The sequence below is a fragment of the Orycteropus afer genome, unplaced genomic scaffold (assembly GCF_000298275.1).
Source record: "Orycteropus afer afer isolate SDZICR_OR568_19922 unplaced genomic scaffold, OryAfe1.0 scaffold00366, whole genome shotgun sequence".
Taxonomy (NCBI): domain Eukaryota; kingdom Metazoa; phylum Chordata; class Mammalia; order Tubulidentata; family Orycteropodidae; genus Orycteropus; species Orycteropus afer.
This window is the reverse complement of record NW_006921953.1, coordinates 3429714-3442585: the sequence shown is the minus strand read 5'-3', so window position 1 is coordinate 3442585 and position 12872 is coordinate 3429714.

Sequence of the window (12872 nt, the reverse complement as noted above, 5' to 3'; positions counted from 1 at the left end):
TGGAGGAAGAATCATTAACAACGTGAGATATGCTGATGATACAACTTTGCTTGCTGAAAATGAGGATGACTTGAGGCACTTACTGATGAAGATTGAGGAACACAGTCTGCAGTATGGATTACATCTCAATATAAAGAAGACAAAAATCCTTACAACTGGACCAATAAGCAGATCAAGATAAATGGAGAAAAGATTGAGGTTGTCAAAGAATTCACGTTGCTTGGTTCTACAATCAAGACCAATGGAAGCAGCAGTCAGAACATTAGACAACGTGTAGCACTGGGAAGGTCGGCTGTGAAGGAACTGTTTCAAGTGCTGAGGAGCAAGGATGTCTCTTTGAGGACTAAGGTGCGCCTGACACAAGCCATGATATTTCCAATCTCCTCCTATGCATGTGAAGCTGGACAATGAACAAGGAAGACCAAAGAAGAGTTCATGTGTTTGAGTTGTGATGCTAGCAAAGAATGCTGAAAGTACCATGGACTGCCAAAAGATCTAACAGATCTGTCCTTAAGGAATTGCAGCTGAGATGCTCCTTGGAAACGAGGATGGCCAGACTTGGTCTCACCTACTTTGGTCATGTTGTCAGAGGGGACCATTCCCTGGAGAAGAATATCATGCTTGGTAAGGTGGAGGGTCAACAAAGTAGGGGAAGGCCTTTGACAAGATGGATTGACATGGTGGCTGCGACAATGGGCTCAAGTATAGCAAGGATCATGGAGCTGAGGTGGGATCCGGCAGTGTTTCGTTCTACTGTGCATGGGCTCACTATGAGTCGGAAACGATTCGATGGCACCTAACAACAACAACACCACCACCAAATGCTCCCTATGCCCAGAAACGTGGTGCCCAGAGACCCCTGAAATCACTACTTGAATTAATCCTTATTAACCTGGTACCAGTGATTCAATGATACTGTACTCCAGGTGCTGGGTGAAGTGTATTCTAGGGTAAGGGATTTTAAAGATCCAATTAAAGTCCCAAATGGGTTTATCTTGAGTTACTCAAAAGTAATACTGCATCAAGTGAGTCTGACTCAATCACACCAAAAGTGTTGAAAAGTGCCTAGACCTAAAACCTTGCATGTGGCCATCTACTTGAAATGATGAGTCTATCCTTGTCCAGAGCAAAGAAGAATGAAGAAAACCAAGGACACGTGGAAATAATTAGTTCAATGAACTGGTAGACTATGTGATCCTCAGCCTATATGACCATGAGACCAGAAGAATTAGATGGTGAACTAGATGGTGCCTGGCTACCACTTTCAATCACTCAGACTGGGATCAGTGCAATAGATTCTGGATAGAGTGGGAGAACAATGTGAAACAGAACTCAAAATTATGGGAAAAAAGAAAAAGACCAGGTTTACTGGTCTGATTGAGCCTGGTAAGACCCTTGAAACTATGGTCCCTAGCTACCCTTCAGGTCTGGAATTGAACTCACTCCTGTGGCTTTCAGCTAAATAATAGACAGGCATATGGGGTGAACATTTACATCAGGTAGATACACTCCTTGGAGAGATCAATCATGGGAGAACAGAATAGCAGTATTTGCATAGACACAGCTCAGGGGGCAGGGGTGTATGGGAGGGAAGGACACAGAGAAGAGGTAACTAAGGGGAGGAAGTGGGAAGACAGCTATTACATTGTGGGGAATTGCAATCAGTAGCATGAAACAAAATGTTTATGAATTTTTGTCTGGAAATGAATTTGCTCTGTAAACATTCACCCAAATCACAATAAATATTTTTTTAAAAAGAACCACTCAGCATAAAAAATGAAAAGCTGATACATTCTATGTCATTCATGAACATTGAAAACACGATAAATGAAATAAGCTAGTCACACAAGTATGTACAAAAATCAAATATTACATGATCCCACTTATATTAAATATCCTAAAGGCAAATATTGCATAGAGACCAAGTATATTAGTGTTTAACTGGGGGGATGCATAGCGGAGAATGGAGAGTCATAGCTGAAGGAGTACTTAAGTTTTTGCTTCAGGTGATGAAAAAGTTTTGGAAATACTTAGTGGTGGTGGTTGCACAACCATCTCCAAATGTAATAATATATAATATTATAAATGTAGTAAACAAAAGAAGTTAATGTCACTAAATCATACAATTAAAATTGTTAAGTGGCAGATTTTGTTTTATATATATTGTTACCAAAATAAAATATTAAAAAAATCATTGTTAAAAGAAAGAAAGAAGTCCTTCACAGCAAAAAAAAAAAAAAAAAAAAAGACACTTTGTGGTTCCTGGCAACACCCAGGTCCGGGTTCTGGCATTCTGTGAATACAAACTCCAGCGAAACTTCTGTCCTGGCTCTGATTCTGCCTGCTCCAGTTATGTCTGTTTGGTCATGAACAATGTAACCACTTGGGGTAAAGCCCTAGGTTTCGGAGTTTGGAAGCTCAAACTGCTCAGAAGGGAAAGGCTCCATTAATGAAGGTCCCAGATGATTCCACCTGGGCCCCTGAGGACTTTGTTTCAATCACCTGCGATGTTTGCCCGAGGGCAGGAGGACAGGATGCAGTCTGTGGGGCTTGTCCAATGCATGTTTACTGTCATCATGGGGAGAGACTCAGGAACCAGTAGGCACAACTTCTAAAGGGCATAGCAATAGGTAGTGGAGTTAAGGGGCTCCGTCTGCATACAGGTTCTACCTGGTCAGCATCTGGCTGGGCATCCTGGGCCTATTCCTTGCCCTCCTACATCCATGCATGAGCGACTTGAGATGTTTTAATGGGACCTAGTAGTTCATGCTCACCTCCCACATTGGACTCCAGCTCTTGGTGTCTGTACTATGGGCCACCTTCTATTCTCTGCCATTGAAAGTCCAATAGTGCCAAGCCCTTCCCTCTGCAAGCTCTAGGCTCCATGTCCTGCCCTCCTTATAATCAGGCAAGTGAGAAGGAGATGCCTAGCCTGTTCAGCCCCTGCTGAACCTCTCAAAATGCAGGCCTTTCTTCTGCAGCACTATGTGCCTGACAGTGCCAACTCCCAGGGGCCTAGGTCAGAAGTTGGTGCTAACTCCCAGAGGCCAATCAGAAATGTCCTCTGGAAATGCCCTGATTATATTTTCCGATATCAGTTCTTAAAGAGTTGAGAGGTTTAATCTTTATTTTCAATCTGTAATCATAATTAGATAATTTTATCATTGACTCAATAGGCAAGCCATAAACATATTACCTCATAATAAAATAATTCATTTTATTTTATATTTTAAATAGAAAGTGACAACTCAGAGCAAAATTGCTAGAAATCCCAAGGAAGTAAAGGAGGAAAAACTAACTCAGGAACCAGGGAAGCACTCAGGTAACTACATTCTCATCTTTCTATTTAAATAAAATCAAAACTCTGTCCCAAACACAGGCATATTCACAGATCTGATATGCTTACCCAGACCTCAGGTAGAGGCAGCTCCAAGGATGAGGGGCCTATTCCTTAGCATTTCTAGGAGCTCTCTGCCTCTGTCAACACAGCTGTGGTGAACTGAAGCCAATTACTGGCCCTCATTGTGGGGTAAGATTGGAGCCCCACATCAGGAGAACCCTTGACACAAATGTACAATCAAAGCCCTGTTCAAATTCTCTGAAATAACATTATGATTTACCCATAAGAACTTGGGTAGATACTGAATCCCAGAACTTCTCACTTACAGTTTTATCATCTTTATCAGCACTGGGTGCTAACACGTTCACTACCTGTGATTGGACAGGGAGAGTCTCTGAGAAACCCTCACACGTGCTTGTGATTTATGCCAAAGGTCATCCACATTCCTCTGTCTCTTCTAGACCAGTTGATTAAAACTTGGACTAACCAGGAAATCCAGAATTTCCTACAAGAATGGAAATTCCTTGAATGTGATTTACACCTGGAAATGAGAAACAGGAATGAAGTGCTTTCAAAAGCAATTTCCAAGAAACTCAAGCTCAGGGGCATACAGAAGAGTTGGCAACAATGTCTGGACATGCTGATAAGTCTGCAGGATTTATATTGGACTATTCATGAGGCCAACCAGAGACCAAGAAGTAAACCTTTGCTGTGTCCTTATGGGGATGCCCTACACAGGATCCTGGGTTGTAAACAGAAGGATGGTTAGTATATTCTTTATTATTCTTCATGGTCCTTTAGTTAGTGTTATCAGCTGGTCCAACCCCTAGATGCCCTCTGCTCATCAGCACAAAGGGCCTACTACTCTGAGTATTCCCTGATTCTCTCTTCTATTTGTCCTTCAGCAACACTAATGGTGATCCTGAAAGGTTTAGTCCCTATTTTGTTCAGCATGGACATAGTTCCTGGGCCAGGGGAGATGGCAAAGATTCAGGGAGAGGGTTGGTGATATCCTCAGGAGCTCTCAATGTGTCTTTCTCTCCCTCAGGTCCTCCTTTTGCAGACTCAGCCAACCATATACCTCCTGAGGACCAGCTCCAGGCTTGGTCCATCCATGGTCCCCTTGAGAAGCAGGTGTGGGTCACCCCACATGTGACATTTGTAGAGTATCCCCAGGTACCTGGATGTGGGCCCTGGACCCTAAGCTCTCCATGGTCATCTCCATACCTGTATCCTGTGTTTTTCCTGGAAGACACCAGGCCCCCGCTGCTGTGGTCAGCCTCTGAGTGATTCATATCCTGACCATAAGGACAATTTCAACCTGGATCCCAAACCACATGAGAAACAAGGAAAATTCCAGTTCCATATGCACATAACTCCTTGTCATCCCCAATCCCAACGATAATGATTTAGCCATAAAAAGGAATGTTGTTGTTGTTGCTGTTGTTTGCCATCTAGTCGGACCCGACTCATAGCGACCCCTCCTTGGGTTTCCGAGGCAGTATCACTAAGGAAGTAGATTGCCCCATCTTCCTTCCGAGGAGTGGCTGGTGGGTTTGAACCGCCAGCCTTCTGGTTAGCAGTCAAGTGCCTTCGCCACTATGCTATCAGAGCTCCCTAAAAGGGAATGGTGGTCTGATATATGCTATGATATGGATGACTCCTGACAACCTTATGCTGAATGAAATAATTTATGATGCCTCTTATATGAAATAACTAGATTAGGCAAATGCAAGGAGACCAACGTTTATTCGTGGTTACTGGGAAGGGGAGAGGGGAGATGGGGAGTTATTGCTTATGGAGTACTCAATTCCTTTCAAGGGTGATGGAACAAAATTTGTGAAGGTTGCACAATATTTTGAACATATTGAGTTGTATATGTGAAAATGGTTGTAGTCATTTTTCAAAAAAATTTACCACAATAAATAAATGAGGTTATGTAGACATCTGTTTTTACCTTTTTATTGTGATTTGAATGAAAGTTTACAGTGCAAATAATTTTTCCACTGAACAATTCAGACACATTTTGTTTTGTGACATTGATTTCAATCTTTACAGTGTAGTATCACCCTTCCTACATCCTCCCTATGTTTCTCATTTCCATTTGTTCTACTTTCCTAACATTTCCTACCTTCTGGGTTTTAGCTCTGGGCAAATACTGCTCTTTTGATTTTGTATGGCCAATTGTTTTAAGGAGTTCATACAACTCTAGTGTTATTGTTCACCTGATAGCACTATCTATTGCTTGGCTGAAAGTTGAGCCATTGGGGTGAGTTCAAGTTGGCAGTTCAAGCCCACCCAGCTAAGACATGGAAAAAAGCTTGAAAGGTTTCACCCAAGGAAAATCTATGCGGCAGTTCTACTGTGTAACAAAAAGGGTCACTAGCAGTACTCCAAGACTCAAGTTCTTGAGGTCCAGGCCTTACACAGGGTTGGGCACCTAGATAGGTTTCCATACACAAGGTTTTAGATGATCACACCACCATTCATGTCCCAATCACCAGTAATAACCAATACATCTTGCTCGTATGTTTGGTCATTTGCAATCTGCAGAAGTTGGTAAAAAATCTTAAATTTCTTCATCTTTGGCTTTAGTGCTTGGTGTGTAACTTTGAATAATAGTAGTATTAACTGGTCTTCCTTGTAGGCCTACGGATATTATCCTATCATTGATAAAATTGTACTTCAGGATAGATCTTGAAATGACCTTTTGGAGAATGAATGCAATGTCATCCTTCTTCAATGTATCATTCCAGGCATAGTAGAAAATATGATTGTCTGATTCCAAATGGACAATACAAGTCAATTGCAGTTCAATAAGGCCTAGGATATCAACCTCTGCATTCCATTTCATTTTTGGCAACTTCTAATTTTCCTAGGTTCATACTTGGTATATTCCATATTCTGATTATTAATGAATGTTTGCAGGTATTTCTCCTCATTTTGAGTCATTCCCCATCAGCAAATGAAGGTCCTGAAAGCTTTACCCCATCCATGTCATTAGGGTCAATGGTAGTTTGAGGAGGCAGCACTTCCTCAGTCATATTTTGAGTGGCTTCTAACCTGAGGGGCTCATCTTCCAGCACTATATCAGACAATGTTTCATTGCTATTCACAATTTTTTCCAGTAATATATCAGACAGAGTTTCCCTGGTATTCATAAGGCTTTTAGTGACCAACTTTTACAGAAGTAGATGTCCTCATTGTTCTTTTCAGTCTGTCTTAGTCTGGGAGCTCCACTAAAATCTGTCCACCATGGGTGACCCTGCTGGTATTGGAAATACCAGTGGCATGGCTTCCAGACTCACAGCAACATGCAAGTCACCAAAGTATGACAAACTGACAGATATTGTTGTTTATTGAAAATATCATGGCATGGGTTAGACGCACCTTGGTATTCAAAAGGACATCTTTGCCCTTCAACACTTTTCAATCCTATATCAAATTTCTTATTCTATTAAGCCTACTCTACTACTAATCTCATCCATCTTGTCTAACCTAATCGGAGGATGAGGGGGATTAAATCAAATCCAAATCCAAATCCAAAAGATCCTAGCATACTCCTCTCTTGCCCACATAGGCTGAATAGCAAAAATCCTTACCTATAACTCTTCATTCACAATCCTAAATCTATTAATCTGCATTGTACTCAACCTCTCTGCCTTCATACTTCTGATTATTAACTCCTCTACCGCCACAGCATCACTTTCACTTTTATGAAACAAAACACCCCTTACTCCAATTGTGTTTATAGGAATTTTACTCTGAGTAGGACTTCCTCCCCTATCTGGTTTCATATCCAAATAACTATTTATACAAGTATTGACAAAAAGTTACAATATTATTCTACCCTTCCTTATGGCTACCTAGCACTCCTAAATCTTTATTTCTACATACGACTAGTCTACACTTCCTCACTCACCATATTCCCTTCAATAAATAACAAAAATTAAATGACAATGCAACAAACCCATAAATATCCACGGCCTCCCTACTCTTATCATTTTATCTACCTTCCTACTCCCTTTAACTCCCTCCTCTTTTACCCTAACCTAGAAATTTAGGTTACATTTAGACCAAGAGCGTTCAAAGCTTTAAGTAAGTAAAATTACTTTATCTCTGAACTAAGGACTGTAAGACTCTATCTCACATCAACTTTGCAAAGCAGTTACTTTTTATAAAGCTAAGCCCTTACTAGATTGATAGGTTCTAACCTACAAAAATTTAATTAACAGCTAAATACCCTAAACAACTGGCTTCAATCTGCGGAAGGAGCCAGCAGAACTGAAGCTCCTTCTTTAGATATGCAATTTGACATGAAATTTTGTCCCAAGGCTTGGTAAAAAGGGAATTACTTACCCTTGTATTTAGATTTATAGTTTAATGCTTACTCAGCCATTTGACCTATGTTCATCAATCGCTGATTATTCTCATCTAATCACAAAGACATGGCACATTTTACCTACTGTTTGGCCCCTGAGCCAGAATGGCTGGTACTGCCCTAAGTCTATTAATCTGAGCTGAGCTAGGCCAACCTGGAGCATTACTAGCTGATGACCAGATCTACAACCTAATTGTTACTGCTCATGCTTTTGTAATAAGTTTTTCATAGTAATAACTATCATAATCAGTGGTTTTGGTAATTGAGTAGTACCCCTAATGATTGGAGCATGTAACATAGCATTTACTTCCAAACGAGAAGTAATCACAGTTGAATAAACCACAACTAAGAGGTGTTTTGCAGCAGATTTGGCCAGTGCAATATGACATCTGATTTCTTGACTGCTGCTTTCATGGGTACTGACTGCGAATCCAAGTTGTTTTGGTTTTCTAGTGCTGCTATAACACAAATATCACAAATGTATGCTCTAATAAATGGGTATTTATTCTCTTACAGATTAGGAGGCTAGAAGTCTTGAGTTCAAAGTGCTCTAGGGGCTGGATGAAAGCCCCTCAACCTTGGGCTTCAGCTCTGCCTTTGTTCCCAGCCCAATGAAGCTGGAAGTTTCTCTTAACTCAAGTAGCTACTGGCTACTGAAGCTGACAAACCCAATGTCGACAAGTAAATTGGCTCAGTCCCAAAATTATCAGGCAACATGGCAGGCCACTAGCTCAAGTCCAAAAATCAAGATTGGCAGATAACATGGAAGACCATTCAGATGAAGACTTGGCCAGATACAGGATCCAGATGTGCACCAAAACTCAGAGACCTTTCTCAAAGCCTCTTCTTATATACTGGAAGCAGAGCATATATCTAAGGGAGCTACTCAGCTGCTCACAGTAGATTCCACCATGGAATTGATTACCAGTCTCATCATGGGTAATAACTGTATCTAGCTGCCCAGACACTGAAAACCAAGACTGGCCAAGTTGACATATAACTGTAATTACCACACAAGTAATATGAAATCTTTGACAACCTCCATGTTTTCTCCATTTATCATGATGGCGCTTATCGGTCCAGTTGTGAAGATTTATGTTTTATTTATGTTGAGATATAATCCATACTAAAGACTGTAGTCTTTAATCTTCATCAGTAAGTGCTTCAAATCATCTTCACTTTCACCACGCAAAGTTGTGTCATCTGCATATCGCATGTTGTTAATGAGTCTTCCTTCCATCCTGATGCCACATTCTTCTTCTTACAGTGCAGCTTCTCGGATTATTTGCTCAGCATACAGACTGAATAAGCATGGTGAAAGGATACAAGCCTGACACACATCTTTCCTGATTTTAAGCCATGCAGCATCCCCTTGTTCTGCTTGAATGACAGTCTCCTGATCTATATACAGGCTCCTCATGAGCACAATGAATTGTTCCTGAATTCTCATTCTTTTCAATTTTATTCATAATTTGTTTTGACCTACACAATTGCATGATTTTGCATAACAAAGCACAAGTAAACATCTTTCTGGTATTCTTTGCCATTATCCATCTGACACTCAGCAATGATATCCATCGTTCCACAAACTTTTCTGAATCTAGCTTGCATTTCTAGAAGCTGCAACTGTTTTTGAATTATCTTCAGCAAAATATTACTTGTGTGTGATATTAATGAGGTTCTTCAAAAATTTACACATTCTGTTCAATCACCTTTCTGTTGTTGTTGTTGTGATGTGCCCTCGAGTTGGACCCAACTCATAGCGACCCCTCCTTGGGTTTCCGAGGTGATATCACTATGGAAGTAGATTGCCCCATTTTCCTTCTGTGGATAGATATAAATATAGATCTCTTCCAGTTAGTTGGCCAGGTAGCTGTCTTCCAAATTTCTTGGCATAGACAAGTGAGTGCCTCCACCAAGGCATCCATTTGTTGAAACATCTCAATGGGTAGTCCATCAATTCCTGGAACTTTGTTTTTTGCCAGTTCTTTCAGTACAGATTCAACTTCTTCCTTCAACACCATTGATTCTTGATCATATGCCACCTCCTGAGACAGATGAACATTAACCAATCCTTTTGGGTACAGTGACTCTATATATTTCTTTCATGTTCTTTTGATGCTTCCTGCATCTTTCACTTTTTTGTCCACAAAATCTTTCAGTATTACAAATCAAGGTTTAAATATTTTCTTCAGTTCTTTCAGCTTGAGAAATGCTGAGTGTTTTCTTCTCTTTTGGTTTTCTAACTCTAGGCCTTTGTATACTTCATTATAATAATTGAGTTTGTCTTCTTGAGTTGCTCTTTGAAATCTTCTGTTCACCTCTTTTATCTTGTCATTTCTTCCATTTGCTTTAGCTACTCTCTGTTCAAGGGTATGTTTTAGAGTCTCTTCTGACATCCATTTTGGTCTTTTCTTCATTTTCTGCCTTTTTAATGACCTTTTGCTTTCTTTATGGATGATGTTCTTGACGTCATTCCACGATTCCTCTGGTTTTTGGTCATTGGGGTCGAATGCATCAAATCTATTCTTTAGATAGTCTCTAAATTCAGGAGCGGATATAATCAAGGTCATATTTTGGCTCTCGTGGACTTGTTTTAATTGTCTTCAGCTTCAACGTGAACTTCCATATGAGCAATTGATTGTTTGTTCCACAGTCAACTCCTGGTCTTGTTTTGGCTGAAAATATTGAGCTTCTTCATCATTTCTTTGCACAGATATAGTTGATATATAATATTGATATATAGTAGATACATATTGATATATAGTAGATATATATTGATAATCATTGATATATAGTAGATATATAGTATTCCTGTGTATTCCATCTAGTGCAGTCCATTTGTATAGCCACTGTTTATATTGTTTAAAAAAGGTTTTTGCAGTGAACAAGTCAGTGGTCTTGCAAAATTCTGTCGTGCAATCTCAGGCATCATTTCTATCATCAAGGCCATATTTTCTAAGTACTGGTGATTCTTCTTTGTTTCCAACTTTCACTTTCCAATCACCAGTAATAATCAATATATCTTGATTTCATGTTTGGTCAATTTCAGACTGGAGAAGTTGGTAAAAATCTTCATTTCTTCATCTTTGGGGTTGGTGCATAGATTTTGAAAATAGTAGTTTTAACTGGTCTTCTTTATAGGTGTATGGATATTATCCTAACACTGACAACATTGTACTTTAGGATAGATCTTGAAACATTCTTTGTAATGATGAATGCCATGCCATTCCTCTTCAATTTGTCATTCCCAGCATAGTAGATCTTATGATTGTCTGATTAAAAATGGCCAAAACCAGGCCATTTCAGCTAACTAATACCCAGGATATCGATATTTATGCGTTCCATTTCATTTTGACAACTTCCAGTTTTCTTGCATATGTACATTGTACATTCCACATTCCAATTATTAATGGATATTTGCAGCTATTTCTTCCAATTATGAATCATGCCACATCAGCAAATGGAGGTTCTGAAAGCTTTACTCCATCCACGTATTAAGGTTGACCCTACTTTGAGGAGGCAGCTCTTCCCCAGAGGTATTTTAAGTGTTTCCCAACCTGAGGGACTCATCTTCTGGCACTGTGTCAGACAATGTTTCAGGGCTATTCCTAAGGTTTTCCAGTAATATATTGGACAATGTTTCACCACTATTCATAAGGTTTTCACAAGCCAATTGTTTGAGAAGTAGATGGCCCCATCCTTCTTCCTGGTATGTGGAAGGTCTGCTGAAACCTGTCCACCATGGGGTGCCCTGCTGGTATTTGAAATACCAGTGGGATAGTCCCCAGCCTTATAGCAACACACACACCAGCACAACACAGATGTGTGGTGGAAACTAACAGACAGTTAAAAACTAAAATAATCTGTAAAGCTGAACTATATGAAGAAAAACACAGCATCGGAATTAAAGGAAGACTCATTAACAACTTTTGATATGCAGACAACACAACCTTGCTTGTTCAAAGTGAACATGACTTGAAGCACTTACTGATGAAGATTAAAGACTACAGTTTGCAAAGAATTACACCGCAATATGAAGAAAATAAAAATCTTTACAACTGGACCAATAAGCAGCATCATGAGAAATGGAGAAAAAACTGAAATCGTCAAAGATTTTGTATTACTTGGATCCACAATCAACACCCCCCGAAGCTGCAGTAAAGAAATCAGACATCAAATTGCACTGGGCAAGGCTGCTGCAAAACCCCTTTAATGTTGAAGAGTAAAGATGTCCCTTTGAACACTAAGGTATGCCCCACCTAAACTGTTGTATTTTCAATAACCTCATATGCATGTGAAAGCTAGACAATGGATAAGGAAGATCCATAGAAGAGTTGATGATTTTGAGTTGTGGTGTTGACAAAGAATACTGACATACCATTGCCTGCCAGAAGAATGAACAAATGTGTCCTGGAAGAAGTGAAGCCAGAATGCTCCTTGGAAGCATGAATAGCCAGAATTCATTTCACCTGCTTTGGTTTTGATGTCAGAAGGGACCACTCCCTAGAGAAGAATGTCGTGCTTGGTAAAGTGGAAAGTCAGTGAAAAAAGGGAAGACCCTCAACAAGATGGATTGAAGTTGTATGATGGGCTCAGGTATAGCAACAATTGTGAGGCTAGAGCAGGACCAGGCAGTATTTCCTTCTGTTGTACATAGGGTTGCTATGAGTCAGAGTACACTCAGTGCCACCTAACAACAGCAGCATAATAAATGAGGAAAATGAGTCACAGAGAGATTTAGTGACTTTCTCAAGATCACAAAGCTAGTAAGTTACCATGTTAGAATATTTTTTAGCATTTATGCACTGTAAACCAATGGTGTTTAGGTTTCATACTAGCGGTGCCTGTACACCATCTCAAAGGGAATTACCTTCAGTTTTGTTTTGGGAGCATCTGTGATTCTCAGCAGTACCATGGGATGGATTTTTACCCAATTCAATTTAGTTTCTTAAGTTAAAAAGTATGTGAGTTCTTCAACAAAGATGCAGAAGAGCTAAACAATACAATCCACCAACTTGGCCTTATAGACATCTATAGAGCACTTCACTCAACAGCAGCACAATATACATTCTTCTCCAGTGCACATGGAACTTTTTCTATGATAGACCATATGTTAGGCCATAAACCAAGGCTTAATAAATTTAAAAA